Raw genomic sequence first — 24183 nt, forward strand, 5'->3', positions numbered from 1 at the left:
TTCCAGTTGTCTCGCCGAAACGACATATGGAATTTGCCAATAGTATATCAAATATAAAATATTAATAAAATTGGGGTGCAACACGAGGACTTCCCAGGAGGTCACCCATCCTAGTACTACTCTCGCCCAAGCACGCTTAACTTCGGAGTTCTGATGGGATCCGGTGCATTAGTGCTGGTATGATCGCACCCGTTTGCTTCTTGTTCGCTTTAATCTTTATGCACTCACTATCTTGCTCCCCTCCATTAATTCTTTCAGATTTGAAAAACCGGTGTATGCAACTTTCCTCCCTTGGTAACCGTGCACAAGATCCCAGGTGAGCGGAGTTATTCCTTTCTACATCTGTCGCTGCCCCGGGTAAATGTAGTAATATCGTGGGGCCGACAATGCACTACGAATGCCAAAAGACCGGTTTTGCACCGTTCCCATTCAGTAATGACGGTCTTGCCGCAAATGGTCCGAGTATCCGGCACGTTGTTTCCAGTTGTCTCGCCGAAACGACATACGGAATTTGCCAATAGTATATCAAATATAAAATATTAATAAAATTGGGGTGCAACACGAGGACTTCCCAGGAGGTCACCCATCCTAGTACTACTCTCGCCCAAGCACGCTTAACTTCGGAGTTCTGATGGGATCCGGTGCATTAGTGCTGGTATGATCGCACCCGTTTGCTTCTTGTTCGCTTTAATCTTTATGCACTCACTATCTTGCTCCCCTCCATTAATTCTTTCAGATTTGAAAAACCGGTGTATGCAACTTTCCTCCCTTGGTAACCGTGCACAAGATCCCAGGTGAGCGGAGTTATTCCTTTCTAGATCTGTCGCTGCCCCGGATAAATGTAGTAATATCGTGGGGCCGACAATGCACTATGAATGCCAAAAGACCGGTTTGCACCGTTCCCATTCAGTAATGACGGTCGTGCCGCAAATGGTCCGAGTATCCGGCACGTTGTTTCCAGTTGTCTCGCCGAAACGACATATGGAATTTGCAAATAGTATATCAAAAATAAAATATTAATAATATTGGGGTGCAACATGAGGACTTCCCAGGAGGTCACCCATCCTAGTACTACTCTCGCCCAAGCACGCTTAACTTCGGAGTTCTTATGGGATCCGGTGCATTAGTGCTGGTATGATCGCACACGTTTTCTTCTTGTTCGCTTTAATCTTTATGCACTCACTATCTTGCTCCCCTCCATTAATTCTTTCAGACTTGAAAAAATGGTGTATGCAACTTTCCTCCCTTGGTTACCGTGCACGAGCTTCAGGTGAGCGGTGTTATTCCTTTCTAGATCTGCCGCGTCCTCGGATAAATGTAGTAATATCACGGGGCCCACAATGCACGACGAATGCCAAAAGCCCGGTTTTGCACCGTTCCCATTCAGTAATGACAGTCGTTCCGCAAATGGTCCGAGTATCCGGCACATTGTTTCCTGTTGTCTCGCCGAAACGACATATGGAATTTGCCAATAGTATATCAAAAATAAAATATTAATAAAATTGGGGTGCAACACGAGGACTTCCCAGGAGGTCACCCATCCTAGTACTACTCTCGCCCAAGCACGCTTAACTTCGGAGTTCTGATGGGATCCGGTGCATTAGTGCTGGTATGATCGCACCCGTTTGCTTCTTGTTCGCTTTAATCTTTATGCACTCACTATCTTGCTCCCCTCCATTAATTCTTTCAGATTTGAAAAACCGGTGTATGCAACTTTCCTCCCTTGGTAACCGTGCACAAGATCCCAGGTGAGCGGAGTTATTCCTTTCTAGATCTGTCGCTGCCCCGGGTAAATGTAGTAATATCGTGGGGCCGACAATGCACTATGAATGCCAAAAGACCGGTTTTGCACCGTTCCCATTCAGTAATGACGGTCTTGCCGCAAATGGTCCGAGTATCCGGCACGTTGTTTCCAGTTGTCTCGCCGAAACGACATATGGAATTTGCCAATAGTATATCAAATATAAAATATTAATAAAATTGGGGTGCAACACGAGGACTTCCCAGGAGGTCACCCATCCTAGTACTACTCTCGCCCAAGCACGCTTAATTTCGGAGTTCTGATGGGATCCGGTGCATTAGTGCTGGTATGATCGCACCCGTTTGCTTCTTGTTCGCTTTAATCTTTATGCACTCACTATCTTGCTCCCCTCCATTAATTCTTTCAGATTTGAAAAACCGGTGTATGCAACATTCCTCCCTTGGTAACCGTGCACAAGATCCCAGGTGAGCGGAGTTATTCCTTTCTAGATCTGTCGCTGCCCCGGATAAATGTTTTAATATCGTGGGGCCCACAATGCACTATGAATGCCAAAAGACCGGTTTTGCACCGTTCCCATTCAGTAATGACGGTCGTGCCGCAAATGGTCCGAGTATCCGGCACGTTGTTTCCTGTTGTCTCGCCGAAACGACATATGGAATTTGCAAATAGTATATCAAAAATAAAATATTACTAAAATTGGGGTGCAACACGAGGACTTCCCAGGAGGTCACCCATCCTAGTACTACTCTCGCCCAAGCACGCTTAACTTCGGAGTTCTGATGGGATCCGGTGCATTACTACTAGTATGATCGCACCCGTTTGCTTTTGTTCGCTTTAATCTTTATGCACTCATTATCTTGCTCCCCTCCGTTAATTCTTTCAGACTTGAAAAAACGGTGTATACAACTTTCCTCCCTTGGTTACCGTGCACAAGCTCCCAGGTGAGCGGAGTTATTCCTTTCTAGATCTGCCGCATCCCCGGATAAATGAAGTAATATCGTGGGGCCCACAATGCACGACGAATGCCAAAAGCCCGGTTTTGCACCGTTCCCATTCGGTAATGACAGTCGTTCCGCAAATGGTCCGAGTATCCGGCACGTTGTTTCCTGTTGTCTCGCCGAAACGACATATGGAATTTGCCAATAGTATATCAAATATAAAATATTAATAAAATTGGGGTGCAACACGAGGACTTCCCAGGAGGTCAACCATCCTAGTACTACTCTCGCCCAAGCACGCTTAACTTTGGAGTTCTCATGGGATCCGGTGCATTAGTGCTGGTATGATCGCACCCGTTTGCTTCTTGTTCGCTTTAATCTTTATGCACTCACTATCTTGCTCCCCTCCATTAATTCTTTCAGACTTGAAAAAACGGTGTATGCAACTTTCCTCCCTTGGTAACCGTGCACAAGCTCCCAGGTGAGCGGAGTTATTCCTTTCTAGATCTGTCGCTGCCCCGGATAAATGTAGTAATATCGTGGGGCCCACAATGCACTATGAATGCCAAAAGACCGGTTTTGCACCGTTCCCATTCAGTAATGACGGTCGTGCCGCAAATGGTCCGAGTATCCGGCACGTTGTTTCCAGTTGTCTCGCCGAAACGACATATGGAATTTGCAAATAGTATATCAAAAATAAAATATTAATAAAATTGGGGTGCAACATGAGGACTTCCCAGGAGGTCACCCATCCTAGTACTACTCTCGCCCAAGCACGCTTAAATTCGGAGTTCTGATGGGATCCGGTGCATTAGTGCTGGTATGATCGCACCCGTTTTCTTCTTGTTCGCTTTAATCTTTATGCACTCACTATCTTGCTCCCCTCCATTAATTATTTCAGACTTGAAAAAACGGTGTATGCAACTTTCCTCCCTTGGTTACCGTGCACAAGCTCCCAGGTGAGCGGAGTTATTCCTTTCTAGATCTGCCGCATTCCCGGATAAATGTAGTAATATCGTGGGGCCCACAATGCACGACGAATGCCAAAAGCCCGGTTTTGCACCGTTCCCATTCAGTAATGACAGTCGTTCCGCAAATGGTCCGAGTATCCGGCACGTTGTTTCCTGTTGTCTCGCCGAAACGACATATAGAATTTGCAAATACTATATCAAAAATAAAATATTAATAAAATTGGGGTGCAACACGAGGACTTCCCAGGAGGTCACCCATCCTAGTACTACTCTCGCCCAAGCACGCTTAACTTCGGAGTTCTGATGGGATCCGGTGCATTAGTGCTAGTATGATCGCACCCGTTTGGTTCTTGTTCGCTTTAATCTTTATGCACTCATTATCTTGCTCCCCTCCGTTAATTCTTTCAGACTTGAAAAAACGGTGTATACAACTTTCCTCCCTGGGTTACCGTGCACAAGCTCCCAGGTGAGCGGAGTTATTCCTTTCTAGATCTGCCGCATCCCCGGATAAATGTAGTAATATCGTGGGGCCCACAATGCACGACGAATGCCAAAAGCCCGGTTTTGCACCGTTCCCATTCAGTAATGACCGTCGTTCCGCAAATGGTCCGAGTATCCGGCACGTTGTTTCCTGTTGTCTCGCCGAAACGACATATGGAATTTGCAAATAGTATATCAAAAATAAAATATTAATAAAATTGGGGTGCAACACGAGGACTTCCCAGGAGGTCACCCATCCTAGTACTACTCTCGCCCAAGCACGCTTAACTTCGGAGTTCTGATGGGATCCGGTGCATTAGTACTAGTATGATCGCACCCGTTTGCTTTTGTTCGCTTTAATCTTTATGCACTCATTATCTTGCTCCCCTCCGTTAATTCTTTCAGACTTGAAAAAACGGTGTATACAACTTTCCTCCCTTGGTTACCGTGCACAAGCTCCCAGGTGAGCGGAGTTATTCCTTTCTAGATCTGCCGCATCCCCGGATAAATGAAGTAATATCGTGGGGCCCACAATGCACGACGAATGCCAAAAGCCCGGTTTTGCACCGTTCCCATTCGGTAATGACAGTCGTTCCGCAAATGGTCCGAGTATCCGGCACGTTGTTTCCTGTTGTCTCGCCGAAACGACATATGGAATTTGCAAATAGTATATCAAAAATAAAATATTAATAAAATTGGGGTGCAACACGAGGACTTCCCAGGAGGTCACCCATCCTAGTACTACCCTCGCCAAAGCACGCTTAACTTCGGAGTTCTGATGGGATCCGGTGCATTAGTGCTAGTATGATCGCACCCGTTGCTTCTTGTTCGCTTTAATCTTTATGCACTCATTATCTTTCTCCCCTCCGTTAATTCTTTCAGACTTGAAAAAACGGTGTATACAATTTTCCTCCCTTGGTTACCGTGCACAAGCTCCCAGGTGAGCGGAGTTATTCCTTTCTAGATCTGCCGCATCCCCGGATAAATGTAGTAATATCGTGGGGCCCACAATGCACGACGAATGCCAAAAGCCCGGTTTTGCACCGTTCCCATTCAGTAATGACAGTCGTTCCGCAAATGGTCCGAGTATCCGGCACGTTATTTCCTGTTGTCTCGCCGAAACGACATATGGAATTTGCAAATTGTATATCAAAAATAAAATATTAATAAAATTGGGGTGCAACACGAGGACTTCCCAGGAGGTCACCCATCCTAGTACTACTCTCGCCCAAGCACGCTTAACTTCGGAGATCTGATGGGATCCGGTGCATTAGTGCTGGTATGATCGCACCCGTTTGCTTCTTGTTCGCTTTAATCTTTATGCACTCACTATCTTGCTCCCCTCCATTAATTCTTTCAGACTTGAAAAAACGGTGTATGCAACTTTCCTCCCTTGGTAACCGTGCACAAGCTCCCAGGTGAGCGGAGTTATTCCTTTCTAGATCTGTCGCTGCCCCGGATAAATGTAGTAATATCGTGGGGCCCACAATGCACTATGAATGCCAAAAGACCGGTTTTGCACCGTTCCCATTCAGTAATGACGGTCGTGCCGCAAATGGTCCGAGTATCCGGCACGTTGTTTCCAGTTGTCTCGCCGAAACGACATATGGAATTTGCAAATAGTATATCAAAAATAAAATATTAATAAAATTGGGGTGCAACATGAGGACTTCCCAGGAGGTCACCCATCCTAGTACTACTCTCGCCCAAGCACGCTTAACTTCGGAGTTCTGATGGGATCCGGTGCATTAGTGCTGGTATGATCGCACCCGTTTTCTTCTTGTTCGCTTTAATCTTTATGCACTCACTATCTTGCTCCCCTCCATTAATTCTTTCAGACTTGAAAAAACGGTGTATGCAACTTTCCTCCCTTGGTTACCGTGCACAAGCTTCAGGTGAGCGGAGTTATTCCTTTCTAGATCTGCCGCATCCTCGGATAAATGTAGTAATATCACGGGGCCCACAATGCACGACGAATGCCAAAAGCCCGGTTTTGCACCGTTCCCATTCAGTAATGACAGTCGTTCCGCAAATGGTCCGAGTATCCGGCACGTTATTTCCTGTTGTCTCGCCGAAACGACATATGGAATTTGCAAATTGTATATCAAAAATAAAATATTAATAAAATTGGGGTGCAACACGAGGACTTCCCAGGAGGTCACCCATCCTAGTACTACTCTCGCCCAAGCACGCTTAACTTCGGAGATCTGATGGGATCCGGTGCATTAGTGCTGGTATGATCGCACCCGTTTGCTTCTTGTTCGCTTTAATCTTTATGCACTCACTATCTTGCTCCCCTCCATTAATTCTTTCAGATTTGAAAAACCGGTGTATGCAACTTTCCTCCCTTGGTAACCGTGCACAAGATCCCAGGTGAGCGGAGTTATTCCTTTCTAGATCTGTCGCTGCCCCGGGTAAATGTAGTAATATCGTGGGGCCGACAATGCACTATGAATGCCAAAAGACCGGTTTTGCACCGTTCCCATTCAGTAATGACGGTCTTGCCGCAAATGGTCCGAGTATCCGGCACGTTGTTTCCAGTTGTCTCGCCGAAACGACATACGGAATTTGCCAATAGTATATCAAATATAAAATATTAATAAAATTGGGGTGCAACACGAGGACTTCCCAGGAGGTCACCCATCCTAGTACTACTCTCGCCCAAGCACGCTTAACTTCGGAGTTCTGATGGGATCCGGTGCATTAGTGCTGGTATGATCGCACCCGTTTGCTTCTTGTTCGCTTTAATCTTTATGCACTCACTATCTTGCTCCCCTCCATTAATTCTTTCAGATTTGAAAAACCGGTGTATGCAACTTTCCTCCCTTGGTAACCGTGCACAAGATCCCAGGTTAGCGGAGTTATTCCTTTCTAGATCTGTCGCTGCCCCGGATAAATGTAGTAATATCGTGGGGCCGACAATGCACTATGAATGCCAAAAGACCGGTTTGCACCGTTCCCATTCAGTAATGACGGTCGTGCCGCAAATGGTCCGAGTATCCGGCACGTTGTTTCCAGTTGTCTCGCCGAAACGACATATGGAATTTGCAAATAGTATATCAAAAATAAAATATTAATAATATTGGGGTGCAACATGAGGACTTCCCAGGAGGTCACCCATCCTAGTACTACTCTCGCCCAAGCACGCTTAACTTCGGAGTTCTGATGGGATCCGGTGCATTAGTGCTGGTATGATCGCACACGTTTTCTTCTTGTTCGCTTTAATCTTTATGCACTCACTATCTTGCTCCCCTCCATTAATTCTTTCAGACTTGAAAAAACGGTGTATGCAACTTTCCTCCCTTGGTTACCGTGCACGAGCTTCAGGTGAGCGGTGTTATTCCTTTCTAGATCTGCCGCATCCTCGGATAAATGTAGTAATATCACGGGGCCCACAATGCACGACGAATGCCAAAAGCCCGGTTTTGCACCGTTCCCATTCAGTAATGACAGTCGTTCCGCAAATGGTCCGAGTATCCGGCACATTGTTTCCTGTTGTCTCGCCGAAACGACATATGGAATTTGCCAATAGTATATCAAAAATAAAATATTAATAAAATTGGGGTGCAACACGAGGACTTCCCAGGAGGTCACCCATCCTAGTACTACTCTCGCCCAAGCACGCTTAACTTCGGAGTTCTGATGGGATCCGGTGCATTAGTGCTGGTATGATCGCACCCGTTTGCTTCTTGTTCGCTTTAATCTTTATGCACTCACTATCTTGCTCCCCTCCATTAATTCTTTCAGATTTGAAAAACCGGTGTATGCAACTTTCCTCCCTTGGTAACCGTGCACAAGATCCCAGGTGAGCGGAGTTATTCCTTTCTAGATCTGTCGCTGCCCCGGATAAATGTTTTAATATCGTGGGGCCCACAATGCACTATGAATGCCAAAAGACCGGTTTTGCACCGTTCCCATTCAGTAATGACGGTCGTGCCGCAAATGGTCCGAGTATCCGGCACGTTGTTTCCAGTTGTCTCGCCGGAACGACATATGGAATTTGCAAATAGTATATCAAAAATAAAATATTACTAAAATTGGGGTGCAACACGAGGACTTCCCAGGAGGTCACCCATCCTAGTACTACTCTCGCCCAAGCACGCTTAACTTCGGAGTTCTGATGGGATCCGGTGCATTAGTGCTGGTATGATCGCACCCGTTTGCTTTTGTTCGCTTTAATCTTTATGCACTCATTATCTTGCTCCCCTCCGTTAATTCTTTCAGACTTGAAAAAACGGTGTATGCAACTTTCCTCCCTTGGTAACCGTGCACAAGCTCCCAGGTGAGCGGATTTATTCCTTTCTAGATCTGCCGCATCCCCGGATAAATGTAGTAATATCATGGGGCCCACAATGCACGACGAATGCCAAACGCCCTGTCTTGCACCGTTCCCATTCAGTAATGACGGTCGTTCCCCAAATGGTCCGAGTATCCGGCACGTTGTTTCCTGTTGTCTCGCCGAAACGACATATGGAATTTGCCAATAGTATATCAAATATAAAATATTAATAAAATTGGGGTGCAACACGAGGACTTCCCAGGAGGTCACCCATCCTAGTACTACTCTCGCCCAAGCACGCTTAACTTTGGAGTTCTGATGGGATCTGGTGCATTAGTGCTGGTATGAACGCCCTGTCTTGCACCGTTCCCATTCAGTAATGACGGTCGTTCCCCAAATGGTCCGAGTATCCGGCACGTTGTTTCCTGTTGTCTCGCCGAAACGACATATGGAATTTGCCAATAGTATATCAAATATAAAATATTAATAAAATTGGGGTGCAACACGAGGACTTCCCAGGAGGTCACCCATCCTAGTACTACTCTCGCCCAAGCACGCTTAACTTTGGAGTTCTGATGGGATCTGGTGCATTAGTGCAGGTATGATCGCACCCGTTTGCTTCTTGTTCGCTTTAATCTTTATGCACTCACTATCTTGCTCCCCTCCATTAATTCTTTCAGACTTGAAAAAACGGTGTATGCAACTTTCCTCCCTTGGTAACCGTGCACAAGCTCCCAGGTGAGCGGAGTTATTCCTTTCTAGATCTGTCGCTGCCCCGGATAAATGTAGTAATATCGTGGGGCCCACAATGCACTATGAATGCCAAAAGACCGGTTTTGCACCGTTACCATTCAGTAATGACGGTCGTGCCGCAAATGGTCCGAGTATCCGGCACGTTGTTTCCAGTTGTCTCGCCGAAACGACATATGGAATTTGCAAATAGTATATCAAAAATAAAATATTAATAAAATTGGGGTGCAACATGAGGACTTCCCAGGAGGTCACCCATCCTAGTACTACTCTCGCCCAAGCACGCTTAAATTCGGAGTTCTGATGGGATCCGGTGCATTAGTGCTGGTATGATCGCACCCGTTTTCTTCTTGTTCGCTTTAATCTTTATGCACTCACTATCTTGCTCCCCTCCATTAATTATTTCAGATTTGAAAAAACGGTGTATGCAACTTTCCTCCCTTGGTTACCGTGCACAAGCTCCCAGGTGAGCGGAGTTATTCCTTTCTAGATCTGCCGCATTCCCGGATAAATGTAGTAATATCGTGGGGCCCACAATGCACGACGAATGCCAAAAGCCCGGTTTTGCACCGTTCCCATTCAGTAATGACAGTCGTTCCGCAAATGGTCCGAGTATCCGGCACGTTGTTTCCTGTTGTCTCGCCGAAACGACATATAGAATTTGCAAATACTATATCAAAAATAAAATATTAATAAAATTGGGGTGCAACACGAGGACTTCCCAGGAGGTCACCCATCCTAGTACTACTCTCGCCCAAGCACGCTTAACTTCGGAGTTCTGATGGGATCCGGTGCATTAGTGCTAGTATGATCGCACCCGTTTGGTTCTTGTTCGCTTTAATCTTTATGCACTCATTATCTTGCTCCCCTCCGTTAATTCTTTCAGACTTGAAAAAACGGTGTATACAACTTTCCTCCCTGGGTTACCGTGCACAAGCTCCCAGGTGAGCGGAGTTATTCCTTTCTAGATCTGCCGCATCCCCGGATAAATGTAGTAATATCGTGGGGCCCACAATGCACGACGAATGCCAAAAGCCCGGTTTTGCACCGTTCCCATTCGGTAATGACAGTCGTTCCGCAAATGGTCCGAGTATCCGGCACGTTGTTTCCTGTTGTCTCGCCGAAACGACATATGGAATTTGCAAATAGTATATCAAAAATAAAATATTAATAAAATTGGGGTGCAACACGAGGACTTCCCAGGAGGTCACCCATCCTAGTACTACCCTCGCCAAAGCACGCTTAACTTCGGAGTTCTGATGGGATCCGGTGCATTAGTGCTGGTATGATCGCACCCGTTTGCTTCTTGTTCGCTTTAATCTTTATGCACTAATTATCTTGCTCCCCTCCGTTAATTCTTTCAGACTTGAAAAAACGGTGTATACAACTTTCCTCCCTTGGTTACCGTGCACAAGCTCCCAGGTGAGCGGAGTTATTCCTTTCTAGATCTGCCGCATCCCCGGATAAATGTAGTAATATCGTGGGGCCCACAATGCACGACGAATGCCAAAAGCCCGGTTTTGCACCGTTCCCATTCAGTAATGACAGTCGTTCCGCAAATGGTCCGAGTATCCGGCACGTTATTTCCTGTTGTCTCGCCGAAACGACATATGGAATTTGCAAATTGTATATCAAAAATAAAATATTAATAAAATTGGGGTGCAACACGAGGACTTCCCAGGAGGTCACCCATCCTAGTACTACTCTCGCCCAAGCACGCTTAACTTCGGAGATCTGATGGGATCCGGTGCATTAGTGCTGGTATGATCGCACCCGTTTGCTTCTTGTTCGCTTTAATCTTTATGCACTCACTATCTTGCTCCCCTCCATTAATTCTTTCAGACTTGAAAAAACGGTGTATGCAACTTTCCTCCCTTGGTAACCGTGCACAAGCTCCCAGGTGAGCGGAGTTATTCCTTTCTAGATCTGTCGCTGCCCCGGATAAATGTAGTAATATCGTGGGGCCCACAATGCACTATGAATGCCAAAAGACCGGTTTTGCACCGTTCCCATTCAGTAATGACGGTCGTGCCGCAAATGGTCCGAGTATCCGGCACGTTGTTTCCAGTTGTCTCGCCGAAACGACATATGGAATTTGCAAATAGTATATCAAAAATAAAATATTAATAAAATTGGGGTGCAACATGAGGACTTCCCAGGAGGTCACCCATCCTAGTACTACTCTCGCCCAAGCACGCTTAACTTCGGAGTTCTGATGGGATCCGGTGCATTAGTGGAGTATGATCGCACCCGTTTTCTTCTTGTTCGCTTTAATCTTTATGCACTCATTATCTTGCTCCCCTCCGTTAATTCTTTCAGACTTGAAAAAACGGTGTATACAACTTTCCTCCCTTGGTTACCGTGCACAAGCTCCCAGGTGAGCGGAGTTATTCCTTTCTAGATCTGTCGCTGCCCCGGGTAAATGTAGTAATATCGTGGGGCCGACAATGCACTATGAATGCCAAAAGACCGGTTTTGCACCGTTCCCATTCAGTAATGACGGTCTTGCCGCAAATGGTCCGAGTATCCGGCACGTTGTTTCCAGTTGTCTCGCCGAAACGACATATGGAATTTGCCAATAGTATATCAAATATAAAATATTAATAAAATTGGGGTGCAACACGAGGACTTCCCAGGAGGTCACCCATCCTAGTACTACTCTCGCCCAAGCACGCTTAACTTCGGAGTTCTGATGGGATCCGGTGCATTAGTGCTGGTATGATCGCACCCGTTTGCTTCTTGTTCGCTTTAATCTTTATGCACTCACTATCTTGCTCCCCTCCATTAATTCTTTCAGATTTGAAAAACCGGTGTATGCAACTTTCCTCCCTTGGTAACCGTGCACAAGATCCCAGGTGAGCGGAGTTATTCCTTTCTACATCTGTCGCTGCCCCGGGTAAATGTAGTAATATCGTGGGGCCCACAATGCACTATGAATGCCAAAAGACCGGTTTTGCACCGTTCCCATTCAGTAATGACGGTCTTGCCGCAAATGGTCCGAGTATCCGGCACGTTGTTTCCAGTTGTCTCGCCGAAACGACATACGGAATTTGCCAATAGTATATGAAATATAAAATATTAATAAAATTGGGGTGCAACACGAGGACTTCCCAGGAGGTCACCCATCCTAGTACTACTCTCGCCCAAGCACGCTTAACTTCGGAGTTCTGATGGGATCCGGTGCATTAGTGCTGGTATGATCGCACCCGTTTGCTTCTTGTTCGCTTTAATCTTTATGCACTCACTATCTTGCTCCCCTCCATTAATTCTTTCAGATTTGAAAAACCGGTGTATGCAACTTTCCTCCCTTGGTAACCGTGCACAAGATCCCAGGTGAGCGGAGTTATTCCTTTCTAGATCTGTCGCTGCCCCGGATAAATGTAGTAATATCGTGGGGCCGACAATGCACTATGAATGCCAAAAGACCGGTTTGCACCGTTCCCATTCAGTAATGACGGTCGTGCCGCAAATGGTCCGAGTATCCGGCACGTTGTTTCCAGTTGTCTCGCCGAAACGACATATGGAATTTGCAAATAGTATATCAAAAATAAAATATTAATAATATTGGGGTGCAACATGAGGACTTCCCAGGAGGTCACCCATCCTAGTACTACTCTCGCCCAAGCACGCTTAACTTCGGAGTTCTTATGGGATCCGGTGCATTAGTGCTGGTATGATCGCACACGTTTTCTTCTTGTTCGCTTTAATCTTTATGCACTCACTATCTTGCTCCCCTCCATTAATTCTTTCAGACTTGAAAAAATGGTGTATGCAACTTTCCTCCCTTGGTTACCGTGCACGAGCTTCAGGTGAGCGGTGTTATTCCTTTCTAGATCTGCCGCGTCCTCGGATAAATGTAGTAATATCACGGGGCCCACAATGCACGACGAATGCCAAAAGCCCGGTTTTGCACCGTTCCCATTCAGTAATGACAGTCGTTCCGCAAATGGTCCGAGTATCCGGCACATTGTTTCCTGTTGTCTCGCCGAAACGACATATGGAATTTGCCAATAGTATATCAAAAATAAAATATTAATAAAATTGGGGTGCAACACGAGGACTTCCCAGGAGGTCACCCATCCTAGTACTACTCTCGCCCAAGCACGCTTAACTTCAGAGTTCTGATGGGATCCGGTGCATTAGTGCTGGTATGATCGCACCCGTTTGCTTCTTGTTCGCTTTAATCTTTATGCACTCACTATCTTGCTCCCCTCCATTAATTCTTTCAGATTTGAAAAACCGGTGTATGCAACTTTCCTCCCTTGGTAACCGTGCACAAGATCCCAGGTGAGCGGAGTTATTCCTTTCTAGATCTGTCGCTGCCCCGGGTAAATGTAGTAATATCGTGGGGCCGACAATGCACTATGAATGCCAAAAGACCGGTTTTGCACCGTTCCCATTCAGTAATGACGGTCTTGCCGCAAATGGTCCGAGTATCCGGCACGTTGTTTCCAGTTGTCTCGCCGAAACGACATATGGAATTTGCCAATAGTATATCAAATATAAAATATTAATAAAATTGGGGTGCAACACGAGGACTTCCCAGGAGGTCACCCATCCTAGTACTACTCTCGCCCAAGCACGCTTAATTTCGGAGTTCTGATGGGATCCGGTGCATTAGTGCTGGTATGATCGCACCCGTTTGCTTCTTGTTCGCTTTAATCTTTATGCACTCACTATCTTGCTCCCCTCCATTAATTCTTTCAGATTTGAAAAACCGGTGTATGCAACTTTCCTCCCTTGGTTACCGTGCACAAGATCCCAGGTGAGCGGAGTTATTCCTTTCTAGATCTGTCGCTGCCCCGGATAAATGTTTTAATATCGTGGGGCCCACAATGCACTATGAATGCCAAAAGACCGGTTTTGCACCGTTCCCATTCAGTAATGACGGTCGTGCCGCAAATGGTCCGAGTATCCGGCACGTTGTTTCCTGTTGTCTCGCCGAAACGACATATGGAATTTGCAAATAGTATATCAAAAATAAAATATTACTAAAATTGGGGTGCAACACGAGGACTTCCCAGGAGGTCACCCATCCTAGTACTACTCTCGCCCAAGCACGCTTAACTTCGGAGTTCTGATGGGATCCGGTGCATTACTACTAGTATGATCGCACCCGTTTGCTTTTGTTCGCTTTAATCTTTATGCACTCATTATCTTGCTCCCCTCCGTTAATTCTTTCAGACTTGAAAAAACGGTGTATACAACTTTCCTCCCTTGGTTACCGTGCACAAGCTCCCAGGTGAGCGGATTTATTCCTTTCTAGATCTGCCGCATCCCCGGATAAATGTAGTAATATCATGGGGCCCACAATGCACGACGAATGCCAAACGCCCTGTCTTGCACCGTTCCCATTCAGTAATGACGGTCGTTCCCCAAATGGTCCGAGTATCCGGCACGTTGTTTCCTGTTGTCTCGCCGAAACGACATATGGAATTTGCCAATAGTATATCAAATATAAAATATTAATAAAATTGGGGTGCAACACGAGGACTTCCCAGGAGGTCAACCATCCTAGTACTACTCTCGCCCAAGCACGCTTAACTTTGGAGTTCTGATGGGATCTGGTGCATTAGTGCTGGTATGATCGCACCCGTTTGCTTCTTGTTCGCTTTAATCTTTATGCACTCACTATCTTGCTCCCCTCCATTAATTCTTTCAGACTTGAAAAAACGGTGTATGCAACTTTCCTCCCTTGGTAACCGTGCACAAGCTCCCAGGTGAGCGGAGTTATTCCTTTCTAGATCTGTCGCTGCCCCGGATAAATGTAGTAATATCGTGGGGCCCACAATGCACTATGAATGCCAAAAGACCGGTTTTGCACCGTTCCCATTCAGTAATGACGGTCGTGCCGCAAATGGTCCGAGTATCCGGCACGTTGTTTCCAGTTGTCTCGCCGAAACGACATATGGAATTTGCAAATAGTATATCAAAAATAAAATATTAATAAAATTGGGGTGCAACATGAGGACTTCCCAGGAGGTCACCCATCCTAGTACTACTCTCGCCCAAGCACGCTTAAATTCGGAGTTCTGATGGGATCCGGTGCATTAGTGCTGGTATGATCGCACCCGTTTTCTTCTTGTTCGCTTTAATCTTTATGCACTCACTATCTTGCTCCCCTCCATTAATTATTTCAGATTTGAAAAAACGGTGTATGCAACTTTCCTCCCTTGGTTACCGTGCACAAGCTCCCAGGTGAGCGGAGTTATTCCTTTCTAGATCTGCCGCATTCCCGGATAAATGTAGTAATATCGTGGGGCCCACAATGCACGACGAATGCCAAAAGCCCGGTTTTGCACCGTTCCCATTCAGTAATAACAGTCGTTCCGCAAATGGTCCGAGTATCCGGCACGTTGTTTCCTGTTGTCTCGCCGAAACGACATATAGAATTTGCAAATACTATATCAAAAATAAAATATTAATAAAATTGGGGTGCAACACGAGGACTTCCCAGGAGGTCACCCATCCTAGTACTACTCTCGCCCAAGCACGCTTAACTTCGGAGTTCTGATGGGATCCGGTGCATTAGTGCTAGTATGATCGCACCCGTTTGGTTCTTGTTCGCTTTAATCTTTATGCACTCATTATCTTGCTCCCCTCCGTTAATTCTTTCAGACTTGAAAAAACGGTGTATACAACTTTCCTCCCTGGGTTACCGTGCACAAGCTCCCAGGTGAGCGGAGTTATTCCTTTCTAGATCTGCCGCATCCCCGGATAAATGTAGTAATATCGTGGGGCCCACAATGCACGACGAATGCCAAAAGCCCGGTTTTGCACCGTTCCCATTCAGTAATGACCGTCGTTCCGCAAATGGTCCGAGTATCCGGCACGTTGTTTCCTGTTGTCTCGCCGAAACGACATATGGAATTTGCAAATAGTATATCAAAAATAAAATATTAATAAAATTGGGGTGCAACACGAGGACTTCCCAGGAGGTCACGCATCCTAGTACTACTCTCGCCCAAGCACGCTTAACTTCGGAGTTCTGATGGGATCCGGTGCATTAGTACTAGTATGATCGCACCCGTTTGCTTTTGTTCGCTTTAATCTTTATGCACTCATTATCTTGCTCCCCTCCGTTAATTCTTTCAGACTTGAAAAAACGGTGTATACAACTTTCCTCCCTTGGTTACCGTGCACAAGCTCCCAGGTGAGCGGAGTTATTCCTTTCTAGATCTGCCGCATCCCCGGATAAATGAAGTAATATCGTGGGGCCCACAATGCACGACGAATGCCAAAAGCCCGGTTTTGCACCGTTCCCATTCGGTAATGACAGTCGTTCCGCAAATGGTCCGAGTATCCGGCACGTTGTTTCCTGTTGTCTCGCCGAAACGACATATGGAATTTGCAAATAGTATATCAAAAATAAAATATTAATAAAATTGGGGTGCAACACGAGGACTTCCTAGGAGGTCACCCATCCTAGTACTACCCTCGCCAAAGCACGCTTAACTTCGGAGTTCTGATGGGATCCGGTGCATTAGTGCTAGTATGATCGCACCCGTTTGCTTCTTGTTCGCTTTAATCTTTATGCACTCATTATCTTTCTCCCCTCCGTTAATTCTTTCAGACTTGAAAAAACGGTGTATACAATTTTCCTCCCTTGGTTACCGTGCACAAGCTCCCAGGTGAGCGGAGTTATTCCTTTCTAGATCTGCCGCATCCCCGGATAAATGTAGTAATATCGTGGGGCCCACAATGCACGACGAATGCCAAAAGCCCGGTTTTGCACCGTTCCCATTCAGTAATGACAGTCGTTCCGCAAATGGTCCGAGTATCCGGCACGTTATTTCCTATTGTCTCGCCGAAACGACATATGGAATTTGCAAATTGTATATCAAAAATAAAATATTAATAAAATTGGGGTGCAACACGAGGACTTCCCAGGAGGTCACCCATCCTAGTACTACTCTCGCCCAAGCACGCTTAACTTCGGAGATCTGATGGGATCCGGTGCATTAGTGCTGGTATGATCGCACCCGTTTGCTTCTTGTTCGCTTTAATCTTTATGCACTCACTATCTTGCTCCCCTCCATTAATTCTTTCAGACTTGAAAAAACGGTGTATGCAACTTTCCTCCCTTGGTAACCGTGCACAAGCTCCCAGGTGAGCGGAGTTATTCCTTTCTAGATCTGTCGCTGCCCCGGATAAATGTAGTAATATCGTGGGGCCCACAATGCACTATGAATGCCAAAAGACCGGTTTTGCACCGTTCCCATTCAGTAATGACGGTCGTGCCGCAAATGGTCCGAGTATCCGGCACGTTGTTTCCAGTTGTCTCGCCGAAACGACATATGCAATTTGCAAATAGTATATCAAAAATAAAATATTAATAAAATTGGGGTGCAACATGAGGACTTCCCAGGAGGTCACCCATCCTAGTACTACTCTCGCCCAAGCACGCTTAACTTCGGAGTTCTGATGGGATCCGGTGCATTAGTGCTGGTATGATCGCACCCGTTTTCTTCTTGTTCGCTTTAATCTTTATGCACTCACTATCTTGCTCCCCTCCATTAATTCTTTCAGACTTGAAAAAACGGTGTATGCAACTTTCCTCCCTTGGTTACCGTGCACAAGCTTCAGGTGAGCGGAGTTATTCCTTTCTAGATCTGCCGCATCCTCGGATAAATGTAGTAATATCACGGGGCCCACAATGCACGACGAATGCCAAAAGCCCGGTTTTGCACCGTTCCCATTCAGTAATGACAGTCGTTCCGCAAATGGTCCGAGTATCCGACACATTGTTTCCTGTTGTCTCGCCGAAACGACATATGGAATTTGCCAATAGTATATCAAAAATAAAATATTAATAAAATTGGGGTGCAACACGAGGACTTCCCAGGAGGTCACCCATCCTAGTACTACTCTCGCCCAAGCACGCTTAACTTCGGAGTTCTGATGGGATCCGGTGCATTAGTGCTGGTATGATCGCACCCGTTTGCTTCTTGTTCGCTTTAATCTTTATGCACTCACTATCTTGCTCCCCTCCATTAATTCTTTCAGATTTGAAAAACCGGTGTATGCAACTTTCCTCCCTTGGTAACCGTGCACAAGATCCCAGGTGAGCGGAGTTATTCCTTTCTAGATCTGTCGCTGCCCCGGGTAAATGTAGTAATATCGTGGGGCCCACAATGCACTATGAATGCCAAAAGACCGGTTTTGCACCGTTCCCATTCAGTAATGACGGTCGTGCCGCAAATGGTCCGAGTATTCGGCACGTTGTTTCCAGTTGTCTCGCCGAAATGACATATGGAATTTGCCAATAGTATATCAAATATAAAATATTAATAAAATTGGGGTGCAACACGAGGACTTCCCAGGAGGTCACCCATCCTAGTACTACTCTCGCCCAAGCACGCTTAACTTCGGAGTTCTGATGGGATCCGGTGCATTAGTGCTGGTATGATCGCACCCGTTTGCTTCTTGTTCGCTTTAATCTTTATGCACTCACTATCTTGCTCCCCTCCGTTAATTCTTTCAGACTTGAAAAAACGGTGTATACAACTTTCCTCCCTTGGTTACCGTGCACAAGCTCCCAGGTGAGCGGAGTTATTCCTTTCTAGATCTGCCGCATCCCCGGATAAATGTAGTAATTTCGTGGGGCCCACAATGCAGGACGAATGCCAAACGCCCTGTTTTGCACCGTTCCCATTCAGTAATGACGGTCGTTCCCCAAATGGTCCGAGTATCCGGCACGTTGTTTCCTGTTGTCTCGCCGAAACGACATATGGAATTTGCCAATAGTATATCAAATATAAAATATTAATAAAATTGGGGTGCAACACGAGGACTTCCCAGGAGGTCACCCATCCTAGTACTACTCTCGCCCAAGCACGCTTAACTTCGGAGTTCTGATGGGATCCGGTGCATTAGTGCTGGTATGATCGCACCCATTTGCTTCTTGTTCGCTTTAATCTTTATGCACTCACTATCTTGCTCCCCTCCATTAATTCTTTCAGACTTGAAAAAACGGTGTATGCAACTTTCCTCCCTTGGTAACCGTGCACAAGCTCTCAGGTGACCGGAGTTATTCCTTTCTACATCTGTCGCTGCCCCGGATAAATGTAGTAATATCGTGGGGCCCACAATGCACTACGAATGCCAAAAGACCAGTTTTGCACCGTTCCCATTCAGTAATGACGGTCGTGCCGCAAATGGTCCGAGTATCCGGCACGTTGTTTCCAGTTGTCTCGCCGAAACGACATATGGAATTTGCCAATAGTATATCAAAAATAAAATATTAATAAAATTGGGGTGCAACACGAGGACTTCCCAGGAGGTCACCCATCCTAGTACTACTCTCGCCCAAGCACGCTTAACTTCGGAGTTCTGATGGGATCCGGTGCATTAGTGCTGGTATGATCGCACCCGTTTGCATCTTGTTCGCAGAAATCTTTATCCACTCACTGTTTTGCTCCCCTCCATTAATCCTTTCAGATTTGAAAAAACGGTGTATGCAACTTTCCTCCCTTGGTAACCGTGCACAAGCTCCCAGGTGAGCGGAGTTATTCCTTTGTAGATCTGCCGCATCCCCGGATAAATGTTGTAATATCATGGGGCCCACAATGCACGACGAATGCCAAACGCCCTGTTTTGCACCGTTCCCATTCAGTAATGACGGTCGTTCCCCAAATGGTCCGAGTATCCGGCACGTTGTTTCCTGTTATCTCGCCGAAACGACATATGGAATTTGCATATAGTATATCAAAAATAAAATATTAATAAAATTGGGGTGCAACACGAGGACTTCCCAGGTCACCCATCCTAGTACTACTCTCGCCCAAGCACGCTTAACTTCGGAGTTCTGATGGGATCCGGTGCATTAGTGCTGGTATGATCGCACCCGTTTGCTTCTTGTTCGCTTTAATCTTTATGCACTCACTATCTTGCTCCCCTCCATTAATTCTATTAGACTTGAAAAACGGTGTATGCAACTTTCCTCCCTTGGTAACCGTGCACAAGCTCCCAGGTGAGCGGAGTTAGTCCTTTCTAGATCTGTCGCTACCCCGGATAAATGTAGTAATATCGCGGGGCCCACAATGCACGACGAATGCCAAAAGAAAGGTTTTGCACCGTTCCCATTCAGTAATGACGGTCGTGCCGCAAATGGTCCGAGTATCCGGCACGTTGTTTCTAGTTGTCTCGCCGAAACGACATATGGAATTTGCAAATAGTATATCAAAAATAAAATATTAATAAAATTGGGTTGCAACACGAGGACGTCCCAGGAGGTCACCCATCCTAGTACTACTCTCGCCCAAGCACGCTTAACTTCGGAGTTCTGATGGGATCTGGTGCATTAGTGCTGGTATGATCGCACCGGTTTTCTTCTTGTTCGCTTTAATCTTTATGCACTCACTATCTTGCTCCCCTCCATTAATTCTTTCAGACTTGAAAAAACGGTGTATACAACTTTCCTCCCTGGGTTACCGTGCACAAGCTCCCAGGTGAGCGGAGTTATTCCTTTCCAGATCTGCCGCATCCCCGGATAAATGTAGTAATATCGTGGGGCCCACAATGCACGACGAATGCCAAAAGCCCGATTTTGCACCGTTCCCATTCAGTAATGACAGTCGTTCCGCAAATGGTCCGAGTATCCGGCACGTTGTTTCCTGTTGTCTCGCCGAAACGACATATGGAATTTGCAAATAGTATATCAAAAATAAAATATTAATAAAATTGGGGTGCAACACGAGGACTTCCCAGGAGGTCACCCATCCTAGTACTACTCTCGCCCAAGCACGCTTAACTTCGGAGTTCTGATGGGATCCGGTGCATTAGTACTAGTATGATCGCACCCGTTTGCTTTTGTTCGCTTTAATCTTTATGCACTCATTATCTTGCTCCCCTCCGTTAATTCTTTCAGACTTGAAAAAACGGTGTATACAACTTTCCTCCCTTGGTTACCGTGCACAAGCTCCCAGGTGAGCGGAGTTATTCCTTTCTAGATCTGCCGCATCCCCGGATAAATGTAGTAATATCGTGGGGCCCACAATGCACGACGAATGCCAAAAGCCCGGTTTTGCACCGTTCCCATTCGGTAATGACAGTCGTTCCGCAAATGGTCCGAGTATCCGGCACGTTGTTTCCTGTTGTCTCGCCGAAACGACATATGGAATTTGCAAATAGTATATCAAAAATAAAATATTAATAAAATTGGGGTGCAACACGAGGACTTCCCAGGAGGTCACCCATCCTAGTACTACTCTCGCCCAAGCACGCTTAACTTCGGAGTTCTGATGGGATCCGGTGCATTAGTGCTGGTATGATCGCACCCGTTTGATACTTGTTCGCTTTAATCTTTATGCACTCACTATCTTGCTCCCCTCCATTAATTCTTTCAGACTTGAAAAAACGGTGTATGCAACTTTCCTCCCTTGGTAACCGTGCACAAGCTCCCAGGTGAGCGGAGTTATTCCTTTCTAGATCTGTCGCTGCCCCGGATAAATGTAGTAATATCGTGGGGCCCACAATGCACTATGAATGCCAAAAGACCGGTTTTGCACCGTTCCCATTCAGTAATGACGGTCGTGCCGCAAATGGTCCGAGTATCCTGCACGTTGTTTCCAGTTTTCTCGCCGAAACGACATATGGAATTTGCAAATAGTATATCAAAAATAAAATATTAATAAAATTGTGGTGCAACATGAGGACTTCCCAGGAGGTCACCCATCCTAGTACTACTCTCGCCCAAGCACGCTTAACTTCGGAGTTCTGATGGGATCCGGTGCATTAGTGCTGGTATGATCGCACCCGTTTTCTTCTTGTTCGCTTTAATCTTTATGCACTCACTATCTTGCTCCCCTCCATTAATTCTTTCAGACTTGAAAAAACGGTGTATGCAACTTTCCTCCCTTGGTTACCGTGCACAAGCTTCAGGTGAGCGGAGTTATTCCTTTCTAGATCTGCCGCATCCTCGGATAAATGTAGTAATATCACGGGGCCCACAATGCACGACGAATGCCAAAAGCCCGGTTTTGCACCGTTCCCATTCAGTAATGACAGTCGTTCCGCAAATGGTCCGAGTATCCGACACATTGTTTCCTGTTGTCTCGCCGAAACGACATATGGAATTTGCCAATAGTATATCAAAAATAAAATATTAATAAAATTGGGGTGCAACACGAGGACTTCCCAGGAGGTCACCCATCCTAGTACTACTCTCGCCCAAGCACGCTTAACTTCGGAGTTCTGATGGGATCCGGTGCATTAGTGCTGGTATGATCGCACCCGTTTGCTTCTTGTTCGCTTTAATCTTTATGCACTCACTATCTTGCTCCCCTCCATTAATTCTTTCAGATTTGAAAAACCGGTGTATGCAACTTTCCTCCCTTGGTAACCGTGCACAAGATCCCAGGTGAGCGGAGTTATTCCTTTCTAGATCTGTCGCTGCCCCGGGTAAATGTAGTAATATCGTGGGGCCCACAATGCACTATGAATGCCAAAAGACCGGTTTTGCACCGTTCCCATTCAGTAATGACGGTCGTGCCGCAAATGGTCCGAGTATTCGGCACGTTGTTTCCAGTTGTCTCGCCGAAACGACATATGGAATTTGCCAATAGTATATCAAATATAAAATATTAATAAAATTGGGGTGCAACACGAGGACTTCCCAGGAGGTCACCCATCCTAGTACTACTCTCGCCCAAGCACGCTTAACTTCGGAGTTCTGATGGGATCCGGTGCATTAGTGCTGGTATGATCGCACCCGTTTGCTTCTTGTTCGCTTTAATCTTTATGCACTCACTATCTTGCTCCCCTCCGTTAATTCTTTCAGACTTGAAAAAACGGTGTATACAACTTTCCTCCCTTGGTTACCGTGCACAAGCTCCCAGGTGAGCGGAGTTATTCCTTTCTAGATCTGCCGCATCCCCGGATAAATGTAGTAATTTCGTGGGGCCCACAATGCAGGACGAATGCCAAACGCCCTGTTTTGCACCGTTCCCATTCAGTAATGACGGTCGTTCCCCAAATGGTCCGAGTATCCGGCACGTTGTTTCCTGTTGTCTCGCCGAAACGACATATGGAATTTGCCAATAGTATATCAAATATAAAATATTAATAAAATTGGGGTGCAACACGAGGACTTCCCAGGAGGTCACCCATCCTAGTACTACTCTCGCCCAAGCACGCTTAACTTCGGAGTTCTGATGGGATCCGGTGCATTAGTGCTGGTATGATCGCACCCATTTGCTTCTTGTTCGCTTTAATCTTTATGCACTCACTATCTTGCTCCCCTCCATTAATTCTTTCAGACTTGAAAAAACGGTGTATGCAACTTTCCTCCCTTGGTAACCGTGCACAAGCTCTCAGGTGACCGGAGTTATTCCTTTCTACATCTGTCGCTGCCCCGGATAAATGTAGTAATATCGTGGGGCCCACAATGCACTACGAATGCCAAAAGACCAGTTTTGCACCGTTCCCATTCAGTAATGACGGTCGTGCCGCAAATGGTCCGAGTATCCGGCACGTTGTTTCCAGTTGTCTCGCCGAAACGACATATGGAATTTGCCAATAGTATATCAAAAATAAAATATTAATAAAATTGGGGTGCAACACGAGGACTTCCCAGGAGGTCACCCATCCTAGTACTACTCTCGCCCAAGCACGCTTAACTTCGGAGTTCTGATGGGATCCGGTGCATTAGTGCTGGTATGATCGCACCCGTTTGCATCTTGTTCGCAGAAATCTTTATCCACTCACTGTTTTGCTCCCCTCCATTAATCCTTTCAGATTTGAAAAAACGGTGTATGCAACTTTCCTCCCTTGGTAACCGTGCACAAGCTCCCAGGTGAGCGGAGTTATTCCTTTGTAGATCTGCCGCATCCCCGGATAAATGTTGTAATATCATGGGGCCCACAATGCACGACGAATGCCAAACGCCCTGTTTTGCACCGTTCCCATTCAGTAATGACGGTCGTTCCCCAAATGGTCCGAGTATCCGGCACGTTGTTTCCTGTTATCTCGCCGAAACGACATATGGAATTTGCATATAGTATA

The 24183-nt window shown here is 46.1% G+C and overlaps 48 non-coding genes and 3 pseudogenes across 48 annotated transcripts; all 51 read right to left on the reverse strand.

The window, feature by feature from the left end:
• Positions 1-72: 72 nt before the first annotated feature.
• On the reverse strand, positions 73-191 carry LOC148858804 (5S ribosomal RNA). Its single transcript, XR_016096758.1, has one exon. It is a non-coding gene; the product is annotated as a 5S ribosomal RNA (ribosomal RNA).
• Positions 192-550: 359 nt separating this feature from the next.
• On the reverse strand, positions 551-669 carry LOC148858805 (5S ribosomal RNA). The gene has a single exon (XR_016096769.1). It is a non-coding gene; the product is annotated as a 5S ribosomal RNA (ribosomal RNA).
• A 358-nt stretch (positions 670-1027) lies between these two features.
• Positions 1028-1146, reverse strand: LOC148858806 (5S ribosomal RNA). The gene has a single exon (XR_016097441.1). It is a non-coding gene; the product is annotated as a 5S ribosomal RNA (ribosomal RNA).
• Positions 1147-1504: 358 nt separating this feature from the next.
• Positions 1505-1623, reverse strand: LOC148858807 (5S ribosomal RNA). The gene has a single exon (XR_016096780.1). It is a non-coding gene; the product is annotated as a 5S ribosomal RNA (ribosomal RNA).
• A 359-nt stretch (positions 1624-1982) lies between these two features.
• On the reverse strand, positions 1983-2101 carry LOC148858808 (5S ribosomal RNA). The gene has a single exon (XR_016096321.1). It is a non-coding gene; the product is annotated as a 5S ribosomal RNA (ribosomal RNA).
• A 359-nt stretch (positions 2102-2460) lies between these two features.
• Positions 2461-2579, reverse strand: LOC148858809 (5S ribosomal RNA). Its single transcript, XR_016097112.1, has one exon. It is a non-coding gene; the product is annotated as a 5S ribosomal RNA (ribosomal RNA).
• Positions 2580-2937: 358 nt separating this feature from the next.
• LOC148858810 (5S ribosomal RNA) lies at positions 2938-3056 on the reverse strand. Its single transcript, XR_016097325.1, has one exon. It is a non-coding gene; the product is annotated as a 5S ribosomal RNA (ribosomal RNA).
• Positions 3057-3415: 359 nt separating this feature from the next.
• Positions 3416-3534, reverse strand: LOC148858811 (5S ribosomal RNA). Its single transcript, XR_016097427.1, has one exon. It is a non-coding gene; the product is annotated as a 5S ribosomal RNA (ribosomal RNA).
• A 359-nt stretch (positions 3535-3893) lies between these two features.
• LOC148858812 (5S ribosomal RNA) lies at positions 3894-4012 on the reverse strand. The gene has a single exon (XR_016095807.1). It is a non-coding gene; the product is annotated as a 5S ribosomal RNA (ribosomal RNA).
• A 359-nt stretch (positions 4013-4371) lies between these two features.
• LOC148858813 (5S ribosomal RNA) lies at positions 4372-4490 on the reverse strand. The gene has a single exon (XR_016096306.1). It is a non-coding gene; the product is annotated as a 5S ribosomal RNA (ribosomal RNA).
• A 358-nt stretch (positions 4491-4848) lies between these two features.
• Positions 4849-4967, reverse strand: LOC148858814 (5S ribosomal RNA). The gene has a single exon (XR_016096025.1). It is a non-coding gene; the product is annotated as a 5S ribosomal RNA (ribosomal RNA).
• A 358-nt stretch (positions 4968-5325) lies between these two features.
• LOC148858815 (5S ribosomal RNA) lies at positions 5326-5444 on the reverse strand. Its single transcript, XR_016095683.1, has one exon. It is a non-coding gene; the product is annotated as a 5S ribosomal RNA (ribosomal RNA).
• Positions 5445-5803: 359 nt separating this feature from the next.
• Positions 5804-5922, reverse strand: LOC148858816 (5S ribosomal RNA). Its single transcript, XR_016096477.1, has one exon. It is a non-coding gene; the product is annotated as a 5S ribosomal RNA (ribosomal RNA).
• Positions 5923-6280: 358 nt separating this feature from the next.
• Positions 6281-6399, reverse strand: LOC148858817 (5S ribosomal RNA). The gene has a single exon (XR_016095684.1). It is a non-coding gene; the product is annotated as a 5S ribosomal RNA (ribosomal RNA).
• Positions 6400-6758: 359 nt separating this feature from the next.
• LOC148858818 (5S ribosomal RNA) lies at positions 6759-6877 on the reverse strand. The gene has a single exon (XR_016096793.1). It is a non-coding gene; the product is annotated as a 5S ribosomal RNA (ribosomal RNA).
• A 358-nt stretch (positions 6878-7235) lies between these two features.
• Positions 7236-7354, reverse strand: LOC148858819 (5S ribosomal RNA). The gene has a single exon (XR_016097054.1). It is a non-coding gene; the product is annotated as a 5S ribosomal RNA (ribosomal RNA).
• Positions 7355-7712: 358 nt separating this feature from the next.
• Positions 7713-7831, reverse strand: LOC148858820 (5S ribosomal RNA). Its single transcript, XR_016096804.1, has one exon. It is a non-coding gene; the product is annotated as a 5S ribosomal RNA (ribosomal RNA).
• A 359-nt stretch (positions 7832-8190) lies between these two features.
• On the reverse strand, positions 8191-8309 carry LOC148858821 (5S ribosomal RNA). Its single transcript, XR_016096815.1, has one exon. It is a non-coding gene; the product is annotated as a 5S ribosomal RNA (ribosomal RNA).
• Positions 8310-8667: 358 nt separating this feature from the next.
• LOC148858822 (5S ribosomal RNA) lies at positions 8668-8786 on the reverse strand (annotated as a pseudogene).
• A 138-nt stretch (positions 8787-8924) lies between these two features.
• LOC148858823 (5S ribosomal RNA) lies at positions 8925-9043 on the reverse strand. The gene has a single exon (XR_016097232.1). It is a non-coding gene; the product is annotated as a 5S ribosomal RNA (ribosomal RNA).
• Positions 9044-9402: 359 nt separating this feature from the next.
• LOC148858824 (5S ribosomal RNA) lies at positions 9403-9521 on the reverse strand. The gene has a single exon (XR_016097429.1). It is a non-coding gene; the product is annotated as a 5S ribosomal RNA (ribosomal RNA).
• Positions 9522-9880: 359 nt separating this feature from the next.
• LOC148858825 (5S ribosomal RNA) lies at positions 9881-9999 on the reverse strand. The gene has a single exon (XR_016095808.1). It is a non-coding gene; the product is annotated as a 5S ribosomal RNA (ribosomal RNA).
• Positions 10000-10358: 359 nt separating this feature from the next.
• Positions 10359-10477, reverse strand: LOC148858826 (5S ribosomal RNA). Its single transcript, XR_016096224.1, has one exon. It is a non-coding gene; the product is annotated as a 5S ribosomal RNA (ribosomal RNA).
• Positions 10478-10836: 359 nt separating this feature from the next.
• Positions 10837-10955, reverse strand: LOC148858827 (5S ribosomal RNA). The gene has a single exon (XR_016095685.1). It is a non-coding gene; the product is annotated as a 5S ribosomal RNA (ribosomal RNA).
• Positions 10956-11314: 359 nt separating this feature from the next.
• LOC148858828 (5S ribosomal RNA) lies at positions 11315-11432 on the reverse strand (annotated as a pseudogene).
• A 359-nt stretch (positions 11433-11791) lies between these two features.
• LOC148858829 (5S ribosomal RNA) lies at positions 11792-11910 on the reverse strand. Its single transcript, XR_016096826.1, has one exon. It is a non-coding gene; the product is annotated as a 5S ribosomal RNA (ribosomal RNA).
• Positions 11911-12269: 359 nt separating this feature from the next.
• LOC148858830 (5S ribosomal RNA) lies at positions 12270-12388 on the reverse strand. The gene has a single exon (XR_016096837.1). It is a non-coding gene; the product is annotated as a 5S ribosomal RNA (ribosomal RNA).
• Positions 12389-12746: 358 nt separating this feature from the next.
• On the reverse strand, positions 12747-12865 carry LOC148858831 (5S ribosomal RNA). Its single transcript, XR_016097443.1, has one exon. It is a non-coding gene; the product is annotated as a 5S ribosomal RNA (ribosomal RNA).
• Positions 12866-13223: 358 nt separating this feature from the next.
• On the reverse strand, positions 13224-13342 carry LOC148858832 (5S ribosomal RNA). Its single transcript, XR_016095828.1, has one exon. It is a non-coding gene; the product is annotated as a 5S ribosomal RNA (ribosomal RNA).
• A 359-nt stretch (positions 13343-13701) lies between these two features.
• On the reverse strand, positions 13702-13820 carry LOC148858833 (5S ribosomal RNA). Its single transcript, XR_016096322.1, has one exon. It is a non-coding gene; the product is annotated as a 5S ribosomal RNA (ribosomal RNA).
• A 359-nt stretch (positions 13821-14179) lies between these two features.
• LOC148858834 (5S ribosomal RNA) lies at positions 14180-14298 on the reverse strand. Its single transcript, XR_016097113.1, has one exon. It is a non-coding gene; the product is annotated as a 5S ribosomal RNA (ribosomal RNA).
• Positions 14299-14656: 358 nt separating this feature from the next.
• On the reverse strand, positions 14657-14775 carry LOC148858835 (5S ribosomal RNA). Its single transcript, XR_016097597.1, has one exon. It is a non-coding gene; the product is annotated as a 5S ribosomal RNA (ribosomal RNA).
• Positions 14776-15134: 359 nt separating this feature from the next.
• Positions 15135-15253, reverse strand: LOC148858836 (5S ribosomal RNA). The gene has a single exon (XR_016097431.1). It is a non-coding gene; the product is annotated as a 5S ribosomal RNA (ribosomal RNA).
• Positions 15254-15612: 359 nt separating this feature from the next.
• Positions 15613-15731, reverse strand: LOC148858837 (5S ribosomal RNA). The gene has a single exon (XR_016095809.1). It is a non-coding gene; the product is annotated as a 5S ribosomal RNA (ribosomal RNA).
• Positions 15732-16090: 359 nt separating this feature from the next.
• LOC148858838 (5S ribosomal RNA) lies at positions 16091-16209 on the reverse strand. The gene has a single exon (XR_016097668.1). It is a non-coding gene; the product is annotated as a 5S ribosomal RNA (ribosomal RNA).
• A 358-nt stretch (positions 16210-16567) lies between these two features.
• LOC148858839 (5S ribosomal RNA) lies at positions 16568-16686 on the reverse strand. The gene has a single exon (XR_016096672.1). It is a non-coding gene; the product is annotated as a 5S ribosomal RNA (ribosomal RNA).
• Positions 16687-17045: 359 nt separating this feature from the next.
• LOC148858840 (5S ribosomal RNA) lies at positions 17046-17164 on the reverse strand. Its single transcript, XR_016095687.1, has one exon. It is a non-coding gene; the product is annotated as a 5S ribosomal RNA (ribosomal RNA).
• Positions 17165-17523: 359 nt separating this feature from the next.
• LOC148858841 (5S ribosomal RNA) lies at positions 17524-17642 on the reverse strand. The gene has a single exon (XR_016096478.1). It is a non-coding gene; the product is annotated as a 5S ribosomal RNA (ribosomal RNA).
• Positions 17643-18000: 358 nt separating this feature from the next.
• Positions 18001-18119, reverse strand: LOC148858842 (5S ribosomal RNA). Its single transcript, XR_016096848.1, has one exon. It is a non-coding gene; the product is annotated as a 5S ribosomal RNA (ribosomal RNA).
• Positions 18120-18478: 359 nt separating this feature from the next.
• Positions 18479-18597, reverse strand: LOC148858843 (5S ribosomal RNA). The gene has a single exon (XR_016096860.1). It is a non-coding gene; the product is annotated as a 5S ribosomal RNA (ribosomal RNA).
• A 359-nt stretch (positions 18598-18956) lies between these two features.
• On the reverse strand, positions 18957-19075 carry LOC148858844 (5S ribosomal RNA). Its single transcript, XR_016096871.1, has one exon. It is a non-coding gene; the product is annotated as a 5S ribosomal RNA (ribosomal RNA).
• A 359-nt stretch (positions 19076-19434) lies between these two features.
• On the reverse strand, positions 19435-19553 carry LOC148858845 (5S ribosomal RNA). The gene has a single exon (XR_016096882.1). It is a non-coding gene; the product is annotated as a 5S ribosomal RNA (ribosomal RNA).
• A 359-nt stretch (positions 19554-19912) lies between these two features.
• On the reverse strand, positions 19913-20028 carry LOC148858846 (5S ribosomal RNA). The gene has a single exon (XR_016097225.1). It is a non-coding gene; the product is annotated as a 5S ribosomal RNA (ribosomal RNA).
• A 358-nt stretch (positions 20029-20386) lies between these two features.
• On the reverse strand, positions 20387-20505 carry LOC148858847 (5S ribosomal RNA; annotated as a pseudogene).
• Positions 20506-20864: 359 nt separating this feature from the next.
• Positions 20865-20983, reverse strand: LOC148858848 (5S ribosomal RNA). The gene has a single exon (XR_016096307.1). It is a non-coding gene; the product is annotated as a 5S ribosomal RNA (ribosomal RNA).
• A 358-nt stretch (positions 20984-21341) lies between these two features.
• Positions 21342-21460, reverse strand: LOC148858849 (5S ribosomal RNA). Its single transcript, XR_016096893.1, has one exon. It is a non-coding gene; the product is annotated as a 5S ribosomal RNA (ribosomal RNA).
• Positions 21461-21819: 359 nt separating this feature from the next.
• LOC148858850 (5S ribosomal RNA) lies at positions 21820-21938 on the reverse strand. The gene has a single exon (XR_016097128.1). It is a non-coding gene; the product is annotated as a 5S ribosomal RNA (ribosomal RNA).
• Positions 21939-22296: 358 nt separating this feature from the next.
• LOC148858851 (5S ribosomal RNA) lies at positions 22297-22415 on the reverse strand. The gene has a single exon (XR_016096905.1). It is a non-coding gene; the product is annotated as a 5S ribosomal RNA (ribosomal RNA).
• Positions 22416-22774: 359 nt separating this feature from the next.
• On the reverse strand, positions 22775-22893 carry LOC148858852 (5S ribosomal RNA). Its single transcript, XR_016096917.1, has one exon. It is a non-coding gene; the product is annotated as a 5S ribosomal RNA (ribosomal RNA).
• A 359-nt stretch (positions 22894-23252) lies between these two features.
• Positions 23253-23371, reverse strand: LOC148858853 (5S ribosomal RNA). Its single transcript, XR_016096928.1, has one exon. It is a non-coding gene; the product is annotated as a 5S ribosomal RNA (ribosomal RNA).
• Positions 23372-23730: 359 nt separating this feature from the next.
• LOC148858854 (5S ribosomal RNA) lies at positions 23731-23849 on the reverse strand. The gene has a single exon (XR_016096940.1). It is a non-coding gene; the product is annotated as a 5S ribosomal RNA (ribosomal RNA).
• Between the last annotated feature and the right edge of the window lie 334 nt (positions 23850-24183).

This window comes from Nelumbo lutea, chromosome 4, assembly GCF_056320005.1.
Source record: "Nelumbo lutea isolate HS-2025 chromosome 4, American lotus-T2T, whole genome shotgun sequence".
NCBI classification, from domain to species: domain Eukaryota; kingdom Viridiplantae; phylum Streptophyta; class Magnoliopsida; order Proteales; family Nelumbonaceae; genus Nelumbo; species Nelumbo lutea.